The sequence below is a fragment of the Aythya ferina genome, assembly GCF_964211825.1.
Source record: "Aythya ferina genome assembly, chromosome: 14".
NCBI classification, from domain to species: Eukaryota; Metazoa; Chordata; class Aves; order Anseriformes; family Anatidae; genus Aythya; species Aythya ferina.
The window spans coordinates 4959336-4981019 of NC_140312.1; the positions used below are offsets into that span (position 1 = coordinate 4959336).

Genomic DNA, 21684 nt, shown 5'->3' on the forward strand with positions numbered 1-21684 from the left:
CCTGGTTCCACAATGTACTCTAAATGGAAATCACACCCTTCAAATGCATTTACACCATGAGAAGGATGATAACTGAGGACAGTGAAGAACGTTATCCTGTGTGCATCCAGTTGTTTGCAGTGGCTTCCTAACTACTAGCAGTAAGCAGCAGCTCAAACGAGTATTGCTATGCAATTCCTGGGGCTTCTGGGGTAAAAATCCCATTAAAAGGGGTGAATGTTCAAGCTCTCAGAAAGAGCAGCCCAAGTTCAGAGTTCAGGACCACGCAGTACATGGGAAGGGTTTTGTTTGCTCGGTGCTCCAAGCACATTCACCTCCAGGGAGTCTCAGGTAGTGATGTCTTCATCCTTTGTTAGCTCCCATTTCATCAGCCCCTCCATCACAGCCTCCCTCTATAGATGAGATTTCAAGGAAGAATGCAACTCTGTGGTTTTATATGTACTTGCATAAAGTATTTTGTGTCAGAGTGAACCATATATATTGAGACTCCGGAGTATTTTCTTTAAGACAAATCTCACTGCAGTGCAGGCGAAGGTTGAGGGGTTTTCCTGGTACTTTCAGTGATGTTGATGGCAGAGGTTAAGTTCCAGAAACCTTCTGTTGTCCTCTGGTTGCTTATCCTGGGGAAAAATTTGGCAACTCAGATCAATCCTCTCGTGCTGAACTGCCCTGCATCATGCCAGTCCCTGTCCAGCCCTATTAAGAGACTGACAGAACTGAAAACACCACACTTCCCATGTACTGTAACTTCACAAAACGCCTGCAGCCAGTCCCCCCTCTCCCTGCAGGCATCAAGGAGCTACGAAGGGCACAGCCCTCGTCTGCACTGCGTTCCTCTGGGCTGCCATGACGGACAGCTTTTCTTGCTGGCAGACCCAAGAAAGCGCTGAGCACAGTGCTCCCTTCACGCCCCTGGCTCCTTCACACAACGCTTAAGCGGGAGCCAAAACCTTACCCTAGGTATGGGCACTGACTTTTTGAAATGCTTTTTCTAAGTCCAAAGCACGCAAAGCGGGAGAACAAAACAGCCAACCCCATGCCACGGCCTGCACGGCCCATCAGATGGCTGTGCCAATCTCATTCCTAATTCTCTTACATTCCCCTTCATCCCCCAGCTCAACTCTCTGCAGAAGCCCTCCTCAGCGAGATCTTACAGCTGCTTTATAGGGAAGCCGATGAATACGCTCATTGTTCCGACACAACTCCGAGGCACACAGTTCCTCAGTACATCAGACATTCAATACACAGAGGAGAACACTGTAAAGCAGTACAAGATACAGTAAGCAGTACTTGGATTACTATGAATAATTAACCAGAAACCATTGGATAGCAGATCTCCTGATGTTCCTCACGCAGATTTTTCCCACCTCACTGCTGTTACACGCCGTCTCTTTGCTTCAGCTCGCATTCCCATAGAGCTGCAGAGGATCTCTCGAGCCAACACAACTCTGCCATCGTGCTCCATGTCATGCAACCCTTCAGATAATAATCAGATGCCAATTTAGGGCTACTTCAGGTGCCTCGTCTACATTATACTTAAGGCAAGATCTTTCCAAATCCCTGTAGCTCTCGTACTTGGAGACCTCTTCGTGCCCAAACTAAATTTGTTCTCAGCCAGACTGAAGCGCTTCAGTGCCAAGCATAGAGCTGCCACAGCTACTGTTGTCTAAGAGTATAAGAAAGGCAAAATCTGCAGGGAGATGTAATATCTTTCATTAGATCACCCTATGCAATGGGAAAGCACTGGGCAGGCTTACAGATATTGGAAGCCAGCACAGGTTAACTAAGCTCTTCTTCCTGCTACCTACCCCATTTTTACAGCCAGCTATCACTCCTCAGTTTTCATCTCACGAAGCTGCACCAGCCAAACTGCTTCTCCTGTGAGAGCCTCAACCTCCTGTCCTAGGATCAGAGGAGATTTCTTGTTCTCCATAGCGAGACCAGAGCACAGCGCTGCTGGCACGGCAGCCTGCTGCTTGCTCTTTCAAATACCACAGTACAAGGGTCTGAGAGGCAACACCAAAAGAATTCTCTGGAAAAAGCCAAAACTTCAAGCATCCTATGAAATGTATTTTGTTGTTGATGTTGTTCCAGTCTTCTCACAAAGGAAAGACACGACGTGTTTACCTTAATGATTTTAGTACCAGGAACAGAAGCACGTTGTCTGAGGCCGGGTGCTGTTTTCCGTTGTTTGATACTTAAAAACAACCCTGGGTGGTTTGCTTCTGCTCTTTGAGAGAATTCATAACTAGAGATCCACTTCTTGCTTCTCTCTTTGTGCAAAACAATTTTTTCCAGCTCTAGTGTCAATGGGCAGTAGTGTTGAAGGGCATATCACAAAAAGCATTAATGTCACAAGCAGGAATCTTGTCCCCACATCACTTCTAGCGAATGTGTAGATTGCTTCAGAGGAAGGGCTCCTTCTTGGATGATGCTAACTCATTGTGCTTTGTAAAGCCCGGAGCTCCGATAACTTTTTCGCTATGAGTGAATGAAAAAAAAATTTGGCATTCCTCCAAACATAGTAAAATGAAAAACATAGAAACATCACCGAGCAATTTGTTCTGGTGGAGCGCTCCAGCTCTGGGGCTTGAGCACAATCCTGCAAAGCAAAGCCCTGCAAACAAAGCCCTGTATTTACTGCAAACCACCCTCTCCCAGCATCGCTGGGACCTCAGATAGAAAGTGTCACACAAGGACCCGGCTCAACCATTAGATGCCCCGATTTCGTGTTCCTGTACGGAGCAGTCACGTTCACGAGGACACTGCCCTCAATCCTGGAACCCCGGTGGAAGGAAGATGGAAACCGTGCCGTGGATCAGGTTTCCCTCCTTAAAACCCAGGGATGGGAAGTCCGCACCCAGGGGAGTGTGAAACGGTGGCCTCCACGGCCTTCAATTTCAGCTCCAGCGCAAGGAATTGAACTTGCCTGACCCCAAGCCTGAGCTAATAAATCCCCCTACAAAGCAGCGATGCTGTTTGCAATCACAAGCAACCATCACTGCCCTGCTCCGTGATTGCGCTGTGCACACCTAGCAGCGAGGGAGGTGAGGGGGGCCAGGAAGGGCTGGCGGCCGTGCTCGTATTTGTGCTGCGAGCAGTTTGGTTACAGGGGCGATTGCCTTGCTCGGCACACCGAGTGCTGCACAAAGATCATACAAAGAATTTGCCATGAATTAAAAATGAACGATACTTAACCACCCCCCCATTTTCCTATCCTCTCAGCAGCATGCAGCACAGCGAGGTAACTTTTCAAAGCAAAGCCTCATCAGTTCTGACACTTTATAAAACACACAGCCTGACCTGTTCAGCATTTACATAGCTCACTGATCAATTAGGATGCAGCGCTAAACAGTAGTGCTCAGGACACATATTTCCACACCTTGGTCCTCTTTGACCTCCCCACACAGTAATGAATTTTCTTCCTGCTTGCCCTGCAGAATGGATCAGCCTTAATTATCTCACAAAAGACCAGCGTTGACCTGGATTTATTAGAAAATCGAGGGGCTGTCATACCAAACTAAAAACTTCGATGTCACATCGAAATTAACTCGTAGCATTGATACACATCTCTGCAGCCAGGACTGCGTGCGAGTCAACAGCAATATCAGCCTCCGAGTCAAGTCCTGCAGACTGAAACACACGGCAGCCTCCCAGGGAATCACCTCTTAAACAGCAGTCCTGCACCATCAGTCATCTTCCATTCTGTCTGCTGGGGGGGTCTCAGCATCCTCCAAAGCCAGGTCAGATGTGAGGCCTCGCTAAGGGGAGGGATTTCACAAGGATGGAAATCAGCAGCCACAAAACCAACCTGGGCAACACGACGCATCTATAACTGGGAGTGCAGTGGACCACAGCGCTGCTTTGGTATCAGAAGACCTGGGCTCAAAAGAGACCTTCCACAAACCATTCGGCTCCTCTGTAACACAAAGGGGAGATCTTCCTCACCAACTGCTCTGTGAGCAGATCAAATTATTTATTAATTAAAGCTTGTGGCTACAAATGTATTACTGTGCCCAGCTTCTACCAGAAGAAGTTAGGACTAGATGGTAAGGACCTATTAAGTACATAGGTAGGCTCCAGACAAGACGAGTTAATTAAAACCCAATCATAAATCAGCGTAATTAGAAATAGAATAAATGTGAGATGTAGCCATAATGAGAGAGCCCTTCACGAATACAGAAGAGACAAATCATGCAATGGGTGTCAGTACAGAGCGATCACGCACAAGCCTATTTCCCAATCTAAGTTACACTTGAGGTGTTTGCCAGTGTAGAAGCCTCTGCAGCATTTCCTTGTCATTTCGGTGCCACGCCTGTCCTTGTACATGCCCAGAGCAGTGGCAGCTTATAAATATAATCGCTATGGATTGATGCACGTACAACAGTTCTATTTTAAGTATTACATTTTCCGAGGCACTCACTGGGAATCAGAACTGAGCCAGAGGACAGAGGCAGCTGCACAGTAGATCTTTGGTAAAGCACAGCTTTTTGCTGGGAAAATCCACGTTTTGGGAAGTACAAAAATGAGACTATGGCTAGAATATCAAGAGTACCCAATAAACCTAGCTAATGGGTCAAGGGGATTACCACTACTTCAGCACTGTTCTTCCATGTGGGTAGAGATGCCTTAATTGTGCGATGCTTTCTATGGTAACTGATGGAAAAACATGCTGGTCAATGTGTGAAGAAGTCCTTGCATAGGAGGTTATTCAAATCAAAGGTACCAGTTTTATCCAAATTTCAAACAGTAATTACAAACTCTCAGTATTTTTCTTCTTTCAAGGAACAAACCTTGCATATTGAACCAAAGGTACTAAAAATGCACTGATGTGCCTGACTGTGAAGGACATCTTGAACTACCGCAGCCCTCTGCTTCTGCTGAATCCAAGACACTCAGACCCCAGGAGGTCACTTTGCAAGTGACATCTGGGGATCCAAGAAGGCCACACCACACAACACAGTCTCAGACCTGGGGAAAAGGCAGGCCTGCACCCTGCTTTTGCATCTCTGGTCCAGTCTAAGGACTCAAAGTGAACAATAACAAATCAACTCCACTGAATACCCAGATCTTACTATGAGCCAGCAGCCCATCCTACCAAGTGATCAACGATAATTTCCATGCCCCAGTGAATTAGCATGCAGCCGTAGGATTCAGTCACTCTGCACAATCTCCAAAACAGATTTTAAACAGCAACACTTGGAAGACTTATTTATACTGTGGCAGTATCCAAATTAGAACTGGAGTCCTACAGTAGAAGATACCATATAAACACATAAGAAATTGTTCTCTTCTGCGCCTTCCTCCCCAAGGACCTGCAATTTGACCAAAGATGAAGCTTGGAAAATAGTGGAAACTATCCTAATGGGAGCTCATAGACAGGATGCAGCTTTTAAGCAGCTATGTAGTATGTATCAGAAATCCCTGCAGATCTGTGAACTATCTAATCCACCCTTTTAGACAAGGAATCAGTCTGAGTCAACCTGTTAAGATTCAAAAGCATTTTTTCAATCTCTAATTCACTGCCTTCGTCAGTGATTATTTTACAGTGGAAGTAATGGAGCAAGAAAATGATGTACTTAATATACCAAGTAGCTAACTTAAAGCAGCTATCTAAATTCATGTACTGCTCAGCTTCAACTCCAATGGAAGTTGCTATTTTATTTTTGTCAGCTTCTCCTCTGGCGTGTACCAATAATAACATCCAGGGAGCGATACCCACTTCCATCAGATAAGGACATGTCACGATATTATCTGCCTGCCCGGAAAAGCTGGCTAAAGTTCTGAATCCCATGGGTCATTCCAGTCTGGAGGAATAATTACTAGTGGAGTCTGATATCTTTGACACAATCCTGTTTGCTTTTAAATTATGTACAAAGCCTTGTTTCCCTTCACACACCAGGAACGAAACAGCAGGAGAGATCTCCAAGTCCCTTTTTAGCCAGCAAAAAGCTGCATTCAGCATTTTCTCAGGACTGTGCTGCCAGTGTTTTTTCTCTGCGCTTTTTCTGTCTGCTATCTTTCTCAGATGATCTGATGCCATTCTGCCAGAGCCACGCAAACCTTCACAGCAAAGCATCTCATGAAGCCTCTATACTTCCTCCGACTGGTGACTTCAGCTTATGCTTTTGCTGGATTTTTTAGCACACAAACAAGGAGAGCAGCTATCTCCTTTATTTTTCTGAAATGAAGGAGACAGCCATTTACACCAACATTTACTGCAACTCAGCAGTTACTTGATTTAATGCAACTCATAAAATTACAATTTATACTTTCTAGAGTCACAATCCTGGTGGCTCTCTAGTCACTGAAGTGCTTTGGGGTGCAGGCAAGTATTAAGCACATTACTCTAATACAAAGACAAGGTCTGTCTCTGTGGCTCCAGATCTGACCCCAGCTACTACTGCAGCTTCTTCCCCTGCCTGGGAATGACCCTGAATCAGGGAGTTTAACTGCAGCCCTTTTAGCTAACAGGCCAATATTTTAGCACTGTAACTATCTGACTGAGGCTACATATATATAATGTGTGTGTGTATTGATATATACACACACACACACACGGAAAGACTCAAGACAGCCAGCTGCCTGGCACCAATCTAGAAACAACTCAAAAACATGGTATGGCATGTGCTACACCTTTGTGTACAGCTTCCCTATTCTCTTAAAGTAGAATACTTCAAGATTGCAACCTTGTATTTTATTTATTGTCACCATGTATTTATCACACATCTTAGTTCGATTTAAAGCCACATGCTGAGGCAGCATCCCACTGTTTCCCTCCTTGTTCACAGACTGTGGACTGCACCCTGTAAAACATGCACACAGGCATGCAACAGCACAAAAGTCAGCCCTGCACTAGTCTGCGCTGCCCCTTTGCAAGTTTGCTCAGGACCATATATTCCCCACCATCGCCTATTGTGCTATTTGCAAATGGAAGACATTTGCATTCAGACAAGTATTTAAAAGCGCTTTGGATTTGTTACAGAAGTCATCATTGGAAAGGTGGTGTAAATCAATGTGCTAAGGGTGAGAAATATTGATTTCCCTGCAAGGTTTATTTGCAGTATGGCTGAAAGACCTAATACTAAGAGACAACAAATTGAGCCATCTCAAAGCTCAGGGACAGTTTGAACAGGGTTACAGGGTGCACAGGGAGCACAACCAAGCAGGCACCATGCCAACCCCATGGCCAGGGCCCAGCAATGAGGGAAGCACCCCCAAAATACAGGCAGGACCAGGAATAGTGGAGGGTCAGACCCCGCAATTAAAGCTCCTCTTCACAGCAACCCAGTGCCTACCTGCCATGTGAGAGGCTCTTCCACACACCAAAGCTTGCTATGAATGATTTTCCACCACCTTGAGCTCCAGGTGTTCTCCAGGGGCTGTTCGGTGGTCACTTGTCTCCCAGAACCCTGCATAGGGCTGCTGTAGGGAGCTGCAATCAACCCTAGGAGTCAGGGCCTGGGCACAGGAGAATGTGCAGAGCTTCAATGTCAAGGAGAAACAGTTCTGTTGTCACTGTTGTTTGTTAAATATATATATATATATATATATATATATAAAATAAAATCTTTGTTCTTGTGTTTAGTTATATGAGATTCTAGCCATTCTGTCACTGCTGGCCCAGCCCTTCTGCGCCCATTCCGTGCCCTCACGCAGGGAGCAACAAAGAGGACAGTGGCAGTCTGGCCAGCCCTGCTCACTGTTCAAATCTTGGTGGCAAAAAAGGCGCTGAAAGCATGAGAGAAAGTGAGGGCAGCACATGGCATCTTATAGTACTGAAGGAGCCCTCTCATGGAAGGGCACATCTCCTCTAAGCTCCCAGGAGGAGAGGAGGCCATTTTGCAGGGCGCAGGTCATGGCAGCCATTTTAGAGCCCTCAAGAGGCAAGACCTCTGCACTGTGCTGGGGAGAGAGGCCTTCCCTGTGCAGGAAAGCACCTTTTTCCTATTTCTTACCCCATTTTTCTGTCTCAGGAGTACACCTGGTATCCTTCTCCTGAAAGCTACTCCAACAGTAGATAAGGCTGACCAGAAGTTACTTTAGGCAAAGTGGGTGCAGAGATCACCTCCCTTCTAGGCAAGCTGTTTCTCCCTCAGAATTTCACCCACAGTGTCCTTGGAAAGCAAGAGAGATTCTCAGAGCTAAGGGCTGCTTCACAAGCATGGTGAAGCATGTACACATGTGTAGGGGGAACACACTTGCTAGTAGGGCAGAGACATGCTAGAAACTCCAGAAAGGGCCTGGTAGCATGACTGGGAGCAAAACCATCTCCTAGCCCTATTCATGGGGCAGTCCTGTTTCCTGTGCAACCCTGCTTTTTAAAGGGGAGATGGGATCACAACGTTCGCTCACTCCTGGAGGAAGGTCTCACAGAGAACATCTCAGTCAGAACAAGATGGATGTGCCATACCCTTTCAGTGGGCTGCAAAAGCAGAGCACCAGCTCTGAGATCAGCACAGGGGAAACACTTCAGCTGCTTCAGGCCCACAGGGGAAGCAGAAGCACTGCCAGCAGCTGAAATGTGTTAAGTCTTACAAACACAGGTTTTAGTCTGTTACTTCAGGAAATTAATTTCTACTGAGTTTTGCAGTTTCTTCTCCTTCTCCATGGGCCCTGTGATGGTCATTTGTCACTGCTGCTCAGAAAAAAAAGGCAATTTTCAGGAAGGCAATGAGGCATTCGACAAGGTTTCCAGTAAGTGTGGAAACATCACACATTGTCATATAATCACACTGTAAGCAGCGACGCCTCTCAGACAAGTTGTATGGTTACATCTCTAGGTAGTGATGAAAGCTTTTGTTAGGTTTAAGAAGCTCAGCAAGGATATGCTCCAGAGCAGAGAAAAATATGAATAAGCAGGAGATGATTAGATGCTCAGTCTCACAGACATCATGCAAATAAATTGGTGTGGAAATCAGAAACCCCCTAGCGTGAGTCAAGTTCTGTGGTCCTCATTCAGCCCAGCCTCCCTGCAATGGTTCACCCTTAAGCCACTTTCTGGTAACGTTACTACTTTCCTAGTTTGATAAGCCTCCTCCACACACACACTGATTTACATGAGTGTATAGACAGACCTTGCCACTGACATTTGCTAGAAACTTTCCCAAGGCCTATACTGAATTAGCTTTTCTCCCCAGGCAATTCAGGCCCTGGTGTTGAAATCCTGCAGCATTTCCTCACAGAGCAACTAAGTCCTGCCCAGTGTAACCTGCAGGTGTTTATTTAGTGCAGAAATCAGGCTATAATGGAACCAGAACCCTTTTGACCTTGTCAATAAAGGGGTTACATAGTTCTAAGTACTCCCTTTGTCAGGGGTCATTAATTTACTGGTGACCAGTCTCCTTGACAGTTAAAAAGAATAGGACTCTGAGAGAAAAGAAGCTGGGGAACATGCCTTCCTTGTCCTGCCAGCCTCCCTGCCTTCTTAAGTCTACAGCTTCCCATTTTGCTGGGAAAAATCCCATCTTCCATCACAAACAATGCGTAATTCATAGTCTGGATACCAGGCAGAGGTCAGTGGGAAGGTACAAAATGGTATAAGTAACAGTAGGAATGAATACATTTCACTTTTGGCTCCTGTGGAGAATTAAACCTAAAAGGAGGTGTAGCCTACTTCAGTCAATACTTCTATATCATTGCTTGTCTTTCTAAAGATATCCTGCTCTTCTGGCTCTTTACACAGAAAATACTCCAGCTCAGGTGGAGTGAGCCATTTCTGTGGTTATGCGTGAGTAATTGTAATACTTGTAGGTGCCAACCAAAGGGCAATAAAACTGGTTTAACTAGCATACCAAGGGGCCCATGCAAGCGATGCCAGTTTTGGTTTAGTTCTGAATTTGCGATTGTCATCTCCATCACTATTTACTAAGAGATATGTATGCTTTTAATCTAGTCAGCCATCTCTTTCCAATTCGGGTTCAGAATAGGTAAAATATAGGGCTTATTTCCATATTACCTTGTGCAGTTCAAGACCCCATTTTGGAAAGACCACAAATTACAGCCATTTTTTCCTTTTACATTTACCTGTGCCTTCACATCTGCATTGCACTGTTAAATGGTTAAGGTCTAAGGCAAAGATTGAAGTTGGTCTGTGATAAACAGTGAGGAGCTGACCTCATATATCGGAATCGCTTTCTCCAGGAGCTAAAGAGCATCTTCCCTATTCCAGCTGCATATTTCCTCAGGTTTTTGCTGTTTCAGCTAACAGTTATTTCCAGAACAGATCTGGTCCATTTTGATTCCAGTGCCCTCTGAACAAATTGGTTGAAAGATGGAAAGAAAAAAAAAAAAAAGGAGAGATCTATCCACAACAGAAGTAGCTGCCTCGAAGAACAAAATGGGTACACCTCTGGATTTGAGACTAGAGATCTTAAAGAGACTAGAGGCCTTAAATGAATCCAGAAGAGAACATATCAGAAGCATTTGAGGGAGAGGTAGAATGTATGTCTAACTCTAGTTAACAGGGTCTAGTTTGGTCCCCAAACATCCACTTACTCAAAAACAGCCCTGCATTCAGAGGTTCAGTTTTCATTCTGGATCCTTACAACAAGTGAGAAACTGAAACAATGAAAGACATGAGTAGAACATGTTAGACTTGCTTCTATTTTTATTTATGGCAATTTTGGTCTAGCTTCATTAACTTCAGCAAAAGCTGGATAATGTTCAGAAACCCCAGTTCAGATTGGGGCAGTATTTAACCATGTACTTTACCTCACAGGAGCTGATACAGCTGAAGCAGACTTCCAACTGAATACATCCTTAGCTGCAATTGCAAGGTGATAGCTTTATAGAAATCAATGGGAAAGTCATTCATCCCTCATCTCAGACATCTATAGAAGTGGCACCTCTTTTGCCCAGGGCAATATTATGGCTTCTCTCAATTTTATCTATCCATGCGCGGTCTGAGTTAGGTTTGTCACATTTCTAGCTGTTTAGAACATCACTTCTCACACTTAAATAGCCACAAAGCAAGACAATGTTTGTAATAATATAGAACAGTCACTTACCCCTGAGCAAGTAATTTATCTCAGACCAGAGCGCCAAAGTAATAACTGGGATTAAAGATAAAGCAGTCAAGACAAAAAAAAAGGTAAATCAATCACTACATTAGGATATTGGAAGAATCATTTGCATGTACTCGGAAAGTATGATACTTTCTATTAAGCCCAGCTGTAGCAGAATCCCAAATTCATAAATATTCATCAAATAACCTTTTAGCAAAACTCAGTGACTACGATGGTGGCCAGCTACAGAATTCAATCTAATTGAAAACCTGAGAAGTAATGAAATGATTGCATGTCTGTCTCTTCATTAAATCAGTGTGCAAATTTGCATAGATTAATTTGTGTCAAATTAATAGCTCCACTCTTGGCTTTGAGCCAAGAGAACTTATGATCAATCTATAGTTTTAATTCCATTCTGCACTCCCAAAGTGTTGGGTGGTTTTTGCTTTTTTAGAGACAAAAAAATTAGAGCTGAATATGATTTTCACCACTTCTGTCATTTCCCCCTATTTCTTATGTTATGATGATTAATTATAATAAAACATGCACATGACTAAAAAGCAAAAATGAAACACACACTCAGCCATGGAGAAACGAGATCTGGTTTGCTTCTCTGCAAGTAAAGACGCATTGGAATGCCTGAATCCTCAGCTACATTAAATTCAACACTGGGTGGTGTATGTCTGGGGCTGAACAGGCAACTTACTTGCCTGTTTTATGAGCAGTTCCCAAGACGGGGTATTTTAGTAGAATTTTGCCTGTCATTTGCTGGGTCCCCAGCCCACCATGCTCAACCTTTCCATAGGATGCAGGATTTGCAGTACCTATGTGGCTGTTTGATCCACATGATGTGCAGAATATATTTAAACATTTAATGTTTGCTATGTTGAGATCTGTCTGGAAAATAATTATTTCAGCCTTCAATTATTTGAAGTTAGTGACAGGGACAGACAGTGCACTCATTTACATTTTCAGCTTGCCTTTTTTTTGTTGTTGTTGTTTTAATACAATCAGGCTTTAATTCAGGACATTTGATTAATCAAACTCAGACCATCTGCTGCAGTCCTGTCTCCTGCTGATCTGCATTGCCTGCAGTGACATGCTTCAGGGCTGCAGTCTCACACTGTCTCTTCCTCTGTCAGCTGTTTTATTGCTAATCTGCTCCTTTCACCCAACATACAGTGACTGAGCTTTGTTTACTATGATGACCACTTACGATAGTCAGTGCTAGACAATTACTATCAAAATACAGGACATGTGCAAAAGCCAGTTACACAACAAACATACCAGAATGAAAACAGTATGAACCCAAGATTCCCTGTTAACCAGAAGAAACTCTTCACTAAGACAATTCAAATACTTCCAGTAGAAACAAGCAATTTTAGCTTCCTCATAGTTAAAACTTCCTAGCATTAATAGGGATTCTGCATTCATGTGATTTTTTCCTCTCACGGTCAGAGATAGACTCAGAAATTCGGAGTGAGGAATCAGGCAGCATGAACTTACACAGCTTAGAGATTTAAAGGCACAAGAGGCAAGCAAGGTACATGATTTCCAAACAGGATTTCAGTTTAAATTGAAGGGGAAAAATATTGCAGGCTTCAAATCAGAAATCTCAAAAAAGACATCAGAGAGCTTCTACCCCACCAGCCATCAGTCACTGCCGTGGATAGGGCACAGCTCTGCACATCCCTGGGTTTGGGCCAGCTCTTGCTGGTTCCTGTGGAGCTCCATAAGGGGCTGAACACGCTGTGGTCTCTGCAGAAATGGGACAATAGCGATCTGAATGCCTTCGATAACAAGCATCCTCTAGCTACCAAGGCTAATGCAATAAAGAGAATTTCATTTTGGCATAAGAACGACATGATGCATTGGCAAGATTTCAATTATATGAGGCCAAAGAGGCAGCTTAAAAGAGTTAGGCCTTTATTAATCAGGTAACAGCGATGCTGCATTTCAGAACAGGCTTAACACCTGCTAATTTCATTTCAGGGCTGCAGAAGCTGAGTCAGCTAACTGAGCCTGTTGCGGAACAGGCACATTCAGAGCAGCAAAGGTATTTCTTGCCTTCATGAAAATGTTCTTCTCTCTTCAGTAAGGACACTAAGCAGGGAATGAGGAGAAAGGATGGCACACCTCCTCCTTTAAACCTGCCAATACCCTGTGCAGCTAGAGCTGTGGGGGAAGGACAATAAGAAGCATCACAGATGCTTGCAGAATGCATTGTTGCAGTTGCTAATGTTTATTAAAAGCTAAGGTTTCAGTAACTTCAGAGGACTTGAGGCAGATTCTACAACAAAAACACTGGTGTAGGCCAAATTATCGTCTTGCTTTCATTCTGTTTGGAGACAATTTTCACCCCAAGGCTAACGATGAGAAACTTGAGTCAGATTTTTATAATGGAAGTCATTTTGCATCCTCAACTACAACGTTTGCTATCAGCAGAAACTATAACGCTAAAACTGTGTGATAGTTTAATAGTTGATAATACAGCATACACCTCATTTTCCATGACAAAAAGGTATAGTAATAGCAAGAAGCACTGCAAATCAACCATAATATACTGAAACAGGACTTATTTCACCAGGATTGGCGCTTACTAGAAGCGCTTATATGGTTCATTTATACGGTACAAAAGACAATTGTGAAATGACTGGAAACGTAATATGGAGGAATGTAATTGGTCTTGCTGGAGATTGATAGATGGTCATTTATGAAAAGTAGCCATCAAAGGTTGGATTGTCTTCTCAGTTTCACCAGAGTAAGGCAGCACAATTTTGAGATCAAGGAAAACCCCAGATTTTTACTGTCCAAAGGACTCAGGCTGATCTGAAGCAAGTACTTCAACAGAGAACTTTTTTTTGAAACTGCCACAGTCCTTGCTGGCCAGATGGAATTTAAACATTGTTGTACCTAACTTAAGTCCAAAATGTTCCCAAAGTAATGGACTCTGATGAAATGTCTGTGTTATTCAGTCAGTACTATTGTTGTTCAACACATTGCTTTGTTCTTCGGAAAGTTCTGCTGTAGAGGAATCAACTGAACTTCTCATATCAGACCCATTTCTAGAATCAGAATAGGAAATGAAGAATATAAGCGAAGATCTCTCCCCCACACACACCATTTCATTAAGATGAGTTACGTGACAATCCTTCATCCTTGCAAGAACCCCCAGTTAACACCTCAGTAAGACTCAGAGCCCAGGGCAGTCTGCCTGGCTGCTGCACACCTGGAGTGTGCAGATGAGACATGGGGAAGAAAGGCATTCTGATGCAGTGAGAAACTAAGCCCTTTGTTTTGTGCCTTGCAGATGCTCTACTATTAGCCAGAGGTCCTCAGCTAGGAAAGGATAATTACAGCAAGTATTCGGTCACCTGAAGAACACCAGCTACTGCAGACCAGACAATGCTTCCATGCCAGGTCCCCCTCACCCACCTCCAAAAACAAAAAATTCTTATGCAATCGAAGCAATTCTGGGGAAAGGTTTATTTCTTCTTTCCAGTCTTTTTACCTCTCCAAAGCCTTGATCCTATAAGTTATCCCATTAAGCCACCACAAACTCCTACGGACTCTACCAAGAGAAAGCTATCATAAGTAAAAAGAAAACCTGAATGGCTTAGAAGTCCAGATTATTGAGAAAGCAGCCACAAGACTCCCCTTTCTAATTTCAAGCATAAAGCAAGTCCTTCGTAAACGTATCATGTGCCCCACTGCAGTGAGACAGCCCACAGTGGCAGGAGGATGCAGCAGATACAAGAGGTCAAGCACTTTCTGTTCCTCGGGATCAAACATCTTTCATCCCCTGTTCAACATTTTTTATTTTCAGAGCTCTCAGTACAATAGGTGTTGAACTCTTCTGAAAATCAGTAGACACCTGTCTACCAAGAACTGCTGAGTAGCTTTATTGATTGCTCTCGAAGCGGGCAGACTTATATTTCATAAACAGCGTATCAAAGTTCAAGTATAATGACTGAGGACAAAATGCCAGTAGAAGCATGATAAAAAGTTTCCAGTAATAATTGAATTAGCTTGGCCATATATCACTGGACTTTTTTTGCATGCCCAAACAACCCACAAACAGTAATTATGGTTAGCTGTAAAGAGGACGATAAGCAATCATAACAACAAAAATATCACACGGGTCTCATATATGTAGCAATCCACAAAGAATAGGATAACCCCAGTCCAGTTTTTCCTTTTGCAGGACACAGACCTCCCTTCCCAGCAGACTGTCCCAGGGCACTTGCAAGGACCTTGGAGCAAACTGAAAAAACAACCTACATGATCCCCACTTCAAAAGCCATAGAAGTGAAACACTACAAATGGAAACATTCAGCATCAAATTAGCCAGGGGACTGCTGCTTACCCAGGACTTAAAACATTCAGGTTGCAAGACAGCTTCATAAAAACATGTTCTACAGTAATAAGGGGAGAAATCCCCCCCAACACACATCATTATAGCTATAGCCCCTTAATTAATAGATCATTAGAGCATGGCTGAACATCTTCCAGGGAGGTGTGAGTTGCAGGATGGAGACCAGGGAGGGGGCAGCATGCAGCTGGCAGCGATTCATGGCTTTTCATCAGCCAAAAGGATGCTCCCCCTCCACCACCAGCTGCTGCTGGGGGAGATGGAGTGGCCCAGGTGAGAGGCTGCTTGCACCTGGAATAATTTACCAAGTTAATAGCTCTAAGAAGCAAAACATAGCCCCTCTTTAGATCTAGCAGCACAGAGAGAGGGTCTTGCTCCAAAGGCAAACCTTCTGGGGTCATTGTGTGTGTCTGGCTGTGCTGTGGAGTAATTAGAACAGCTAAAACCGAGACACGGCAGCTGACCTGCTTTCCAAAACCATCATGATCTTTGGTATTTTATTAACAGTAGCGTGCTACCCTGAGCTGCAGGACAGCACAAGCAAGGTGCAGAAATAAGACACAAAGAGCCACGTACATCCCTTTGGGAGACTTTCCTTTAGCCTCCATAAGCACAGATGAGATGCAAACATGCACGAGTCTCCCTTCAATACTGAAGGTCTGCCTGAGAGCAGAGAATTCCTGGAAAATTAAAGCTGATCTCTCTAGGGGCAGACTTCTTTCTTTCCTTTTTCTTTCTCCAAGTGACATTTAAAGACAATGAGACCCCTTTGTATTTCAGGTACAATAGCTAAGCAATAATATTAAAGCTTTGAATTTGCACAGCACTTGCCACCAGCAGCCCTAGCACGCTTGACAAATATTTAAAGTGGGCTTTTCCAGAGCATCTGTAGGAATTAGAAGTGTAAATCACAGAATCTGTAATCTTTAGAAGAAATCACACTCTTAATGTTAACTTCCTCCTTGTGGTGTTTCTGTGCCTTTGGTGTTATCAGGGCCAGTGTTCTCAGTGCTGGTAAAAACGCGTGCCTAAAATTAGGAACTAGACTTGGGCACCTAAATAAATATCTAACTCAAGAGAAGCGACATGATTGTGTTTTGTGGGCTTTTTTGTTTGTTTGTTTCATGCTATTGTTGTGTCTCAACAGAAAATCCCTTTCCTTACAAGATGATTTAAATGCTACATCTTTTCAAGCCTGAGGGGAAGCTTTATCCATCAGCCATAAGAAGAAACATCCCTGAATAAAGTTGCCTTTTGGTTTTCAGAGCTACTTGAGGACATTTCATGCCTCTACCAGCCCGTTTGCACTAACCATCGCAGCTCTAAAATTAAAATCGCTTCATCTTGCACCAGGTTTTCTCCCATACCTGACTCACTCCTTTACAAGAGAGTGCTGGTAGGGCTGTACAAGATGTGGTGTTTGGTGCCATTTCCTAAAAAAAGTGCTGTCCTTCCTTGCTGTTCCCCGAGGGGTGACTCTGCTCCCTCTCTCCCCACCAAAATAATAGCTAAGGCCACCCTGGGGATTCCTCAGCCGCCGCTGCAGCAGCCAGGCACAGGGGAATGCTAATTTATCACTGACATCAGAGGCAGTGAGCTGCTGGTTCCCTGCAGCCCTCATTGCGATGGCCACAGGTACAATCTTTGTTAGAAAAATGATGATTCACCACGTTTCGGAGGCAGTGGCTTCAGCTGCTCGTCTGGATCAGGCCTCCACGCTGAGCTGGGAGCTCTGCTGAGAGTCAGACCTTTGCCAGGCTAATTTATATATTTTGTCAGCATGCTGGAAAGGAGCCTTTGGATATATTTTCAGCTTGTGTCAAAACACCACACGTTATTCTGATCCCAGCACTTAAACGCTAAAATGCTTTAAATCTGCTCTCATCTTTGATATTTTTAAATAAGAAGTGTTTACATATGCATTACTATGGTGACAGGAAAATAAAAATAAAGGGAAAAATTCCACCAGCGTATCAAACTCCATTTCGAGTACAAACACCATTAACATATCTAAACGAATCAATAGAGTCTGGATGTCTCGTGATACCATTTTGATCAATAACAGAAGAGGTATGAAGATAAATTCCCATTACAAAATCCTTATAGATTTTCAGGTCTCTGCCCAGTTCATCAGCATCCACCAAATAATTAACCCCTAAGAACGTGAATCAATCTCCTTCTCCAGCATCTCCCGCCCCCACGGTGAGCCCCCAACCCTCTGGCCACTGGAAACTAGATTTGTTCACCAAAAATCACCCAAACTAGAGGTGATGATGCTTTCTCATCACTTGCTGCTGAGCCCATTGAGGCACCCGACCTGCAGGCTGCCCCCACGGTGCTGGCTGCTCCCGTTGATCTTTCCTGAGGTCTTTCAGAGCTTGGATGGGAGGAGGCTCTGGCTCAGAGAAACCATTCCAGCAACCCTCATCCTCTTTCCTGAAGGACTGCTGACCTCTCTTTCACCTGAGTGCAGCTCTCAGTGCTCTGGTAGCATAAATACAAGTGCATTCATTTTATAACAGGAACCTTCTCAAAACATAAATAAATAACCGTAAGAGTTTCCCAGGCATCACAGCAAATCTTACTTTCAGGAGAGTTCTATTTTAACAGATGAGAAACCTGGAAAAAATGTAAAAACCAAAACAAACAAACAAACAAAAAAAACACCACTACCACCACCAACAAAAAACACTGCTCCACAATGACAATTTTTATTGAGGACTGAAAGCAAATTGTCAACACTCGCAGGCAATACTTATTAAGGTCTGGTAACAGGAATGAGAACATATCACTCGTCTCCCTCACACTGCCATTTATTACAGGGTTGCAGACTACACTTCTACTACTTGGATCCTAGCTATTGAAGTAACAGCCCCCGAGGGCCGTAAAAAAGTTGCCACTGTCACATATAAATCAGTTTTCATCATAAAAAATGACATGGCTTGACACGGAGGGATAATATAATAAGGTAACTACTGCGGAGGCTTCATGCTTCGATATGTTCAGAAGGATGTTTCTCTTTATCCCTGACCACAAATACTTGTTGATGGTTTCTTGTCAGATGCTTGAAAGCCTTAAAGAGCTGCTATCTGTGCCAGGGTCTGCTCCTTGGACAAACTTTTCATTAACCTTTGATCATTCTCCAGAGTTTTTTTTTTTACCATCTGAAGAATTTCAAGTGCGACATGTTCATATGTGTGTGGGGGAGAAGAGGAGGTGAAGATTTTTATAGACACACACATACATCTCGTACAAATATACACCCGAGTCCTTAACACTGAACAGGGCTGGAGAAAACACAAGTGGGCTCTTCTATTTTTAAGGCTTACAAAATCAGATGTGAGAGGAAAAAGGATTTATTCCCCCCAGCTTACTTACCTCTCTTCCAGCCTCTTTGCTCCAGGAATAAGAACAGGAACGGTCTCTGCTGAGCTGATAACCACCAGCAAGGCTCTGCCTCTGCACGAAACCTCCAGTTTGCAAAAAGCTGAGGTTTCACATGCACCTGAATGGCAAATGTCTGCCCTGAATGGGCAGTTTGGAAACTCAGGGTGAGATGCCTGCTTCCCAATCAGGGCAGGGACACCAGCATGCCCTGTGGTGGCAGCTGCTTGCCAAGGCCAGCCCCGACCTTGGCAGCAATGCTGACTGAAGGCAACAACCTCAAACCCCTCCAGGAGGGTCTGCACACATGTTCACAGGGCTGCAGCTTTTTTGGCACTGCAACACCAAACACAGCTTCGTTCATTAGCTGCAATAGCTCATTAGGGCACTGCGGCTGTGGATACCCACGGTGATACGTTTTACCTTCTGTTCTGCTCCTTTGCTAATGCAATTTCAAGGATTTTCTCCAAAGCAAGCACTTGCTCACAGAGGTGGCTCTATGCATTTGGGTTTCTTCCTGTGGTATTGCAGTACTCACCAACCTCTCTGTGTCATTTTTAGCAACCCTTTTCCTCCCAACAACCACCATGGCAAACACATTTTCACTGGCTAACGTGCAGGGTAAACTTGTGAGCTGGCAGCTGCACCAAAGCGTCGAGGATATGGAGCAGCTGTGGCCATAACCTGCTCCTGTTTTGGCCAGGCTGGTTAATTACCTCTTTGTGTAAGAAATCACCCTGCTGCCGAAATGTCCTTTATTTGGTGCATGCTGGGAGCTGTAGTCTTTGGGGAGATTGAGAGATTCGTGTCTGGGAGGAGGACCCGAGACTGCAGTGCAGCATTTATGGCTCGCCCTGATTTGTATTTTAGGTGCTTCTGTTTTGATTCCCTAAACGTGTTTCTCTGTACCAAGCATATAAATCTGTGTATGTACCTATGAGCACAGGAGTATAATGAATTTGAAGTGTCTGAAAATAAACATGGCTCTTCTGCTCACCGCAGCTCTGATGTTTCCAAGAGGATTAAATAAATAACAGCGTATTACTTAATCAGAGTAAGACACGGAATTGGTTTGGGGATGTAAGGGTGTTAATTTTGTTTGGGAAAATGCCCAAAGAGAGTGCCATTACAGATAAATAACCGGTCCTTGTCTCTCTAGCCGGCTGTTTGAGAAATGTTAAAAGGTTTCAGGTCAGGTTTTTTTCCCTGCCTGCAGTCTGTGTGCTGGGCAGTGCCCGCCAGCAGCAGCGATGCTATCAGAGCATCTCCAGCTCCCTGGAGATGAGGTTACGCAGACGCCCGTTTCAGTCCTAGGGGTCGATGCCCCTCTCTGCTATGCTGAAGCCCACATTTTCAGAGCACTGGGTTTAATCCATGTGGATCAAAACCATGGGGCAGCCCCACAGGTGTTGGGAGGGCACAGATGCTGCACGAGCAAGCAGACCCAAGGGGTCAGCACGGTGGGGATGTTTCTGGCTGGCTTTGCTGCTGGAGAAAACGCTTGAGTCACCACACCCAGAGTTTAGTTCTGATGGGAAAAAGGATCTGTTTTAATGATGTATTTGATATGAAAGGGCACAGTGCTCCAGTGCGTAGCTTGCAATAAGCGGAAAGCAGATATGACAGCTGAGATTTCACAGTGTTAGAAATGGGCCTTTCAGACTCTCAGAAAAGAAAAACAAACACTGAAGGACAAATTTATGGCTGGAATAATAGACTGGTGAGTTTGGGGGGACATGCTTCAAACAAGCTTCCCTTGACAGCTTCTATATTTGTCTCAGGCTGCCTGCTTTCCATGCAGCATCCCCACCCCCACAAGCCCCTCAGCTCTAGGTAGAGCTGGAGGTTTAACTAAGTCCTCAAAGCACAGCCAAAGTGCCTTGGGAATTATCACCGCGAGCGTGTGTACACCGTGCTGCAGAGCGGGAGACAACCCAGTGCAGCTGGGGCTGGTGGAGGTGTGAGGGAGGCTTGCTGCAGGCTCGGGGTGCTCTCCGTTCGGGAGCAGAACTAAAACACGCAGGAAAGCAGCCACAAAGTCTTTTTTGGTCACTGACAAAAAAATAAAAAGACAGCTTGTATGTGGGGAGGGATCACGGAAATGGGAAACCATTTTCAGAATCCGAGCTGGGTGTATCAGAACACTGTTATCTATATTTATACGTAGGGGGGAGAGGAAGACACAGAATATATGGCTGGCACTCTTCTCTGAAGCTCTCCACTGCCACCGTTCCCCCCAGATAGCACTGGCATATGCCGTGGTGCCCTGCTTTAACATCAACCCCAGAAATTAACTGATGACAGTTGGCCACTTTTACCTGTATAACTTATTTCTTGAATACATCAGAATTTGCACAAACATGGGTTTCTTTCTCTAAGCTTTGGGTTTCTTCTCAATTTATTTTCTCTCCTGGGAACTGTAAATCTGCTTTAACTGGCCAACCCCCCACTTTCAGGTTCCTGGCTTTGCAGACACATCTCTTGATGAACTGAGCTATGAACTAAGGTATTTCTAAATTTTGTTAAATGTGTTAAAATTGAATAATATGTCATTCCACTTCTTAAACACCAGCAAATTCTGTGAACGTTGTGGCCTTTTTAAGAAATGGAAAGTGTACTTTCCATATAACCATGCAAAGAAACTGTCATTTTCTACAGTTTCACAGAGTTGAAGGGGTAGAAAAACTACCAGGATGACTGCTGAATAAATGACTGTACAAATACAGCAGCTCAAGCGTGCAACACACTCAACTTTCATTTTCTCCTGATATGTGATAGGTGGATTTCCATTTATATTCCTTTACTACCTGAACCGCCCATAAAATTTTCAAAGAATCACCCATGTTCAGTTTGTGCTTATTTCTATAAAACAGGGGCACAAGATTTTCTGAGAATATTACCGTATTTCTTCCCCTGCAAGAC

The 21684-nt window shown here is 44.2% G+C and overlaps 1 protein-coding gene across 1 annotated transcript in view; it reads right to left on the minus strand.

Moving 5' to 3' along the window:
- Positions 1-19244, minus strand: part of RASGEF1C (RasGEF domain family member 1C) — a 122557-nt gene extending 103313 nt beyond the window's left edge. Inside the window, exon 1 of the mRNA XM_084535254.1 lies at positions 18757-19244. The gene's annotated coding sequence lies outside the window, so the exon portion shown is untranslated. The remainder of the gene's footprint in view (positions 1-18756) is intronic.
- Between the last annotated feature and the right edge of the window lie 2440 nt (positions 19245-21684).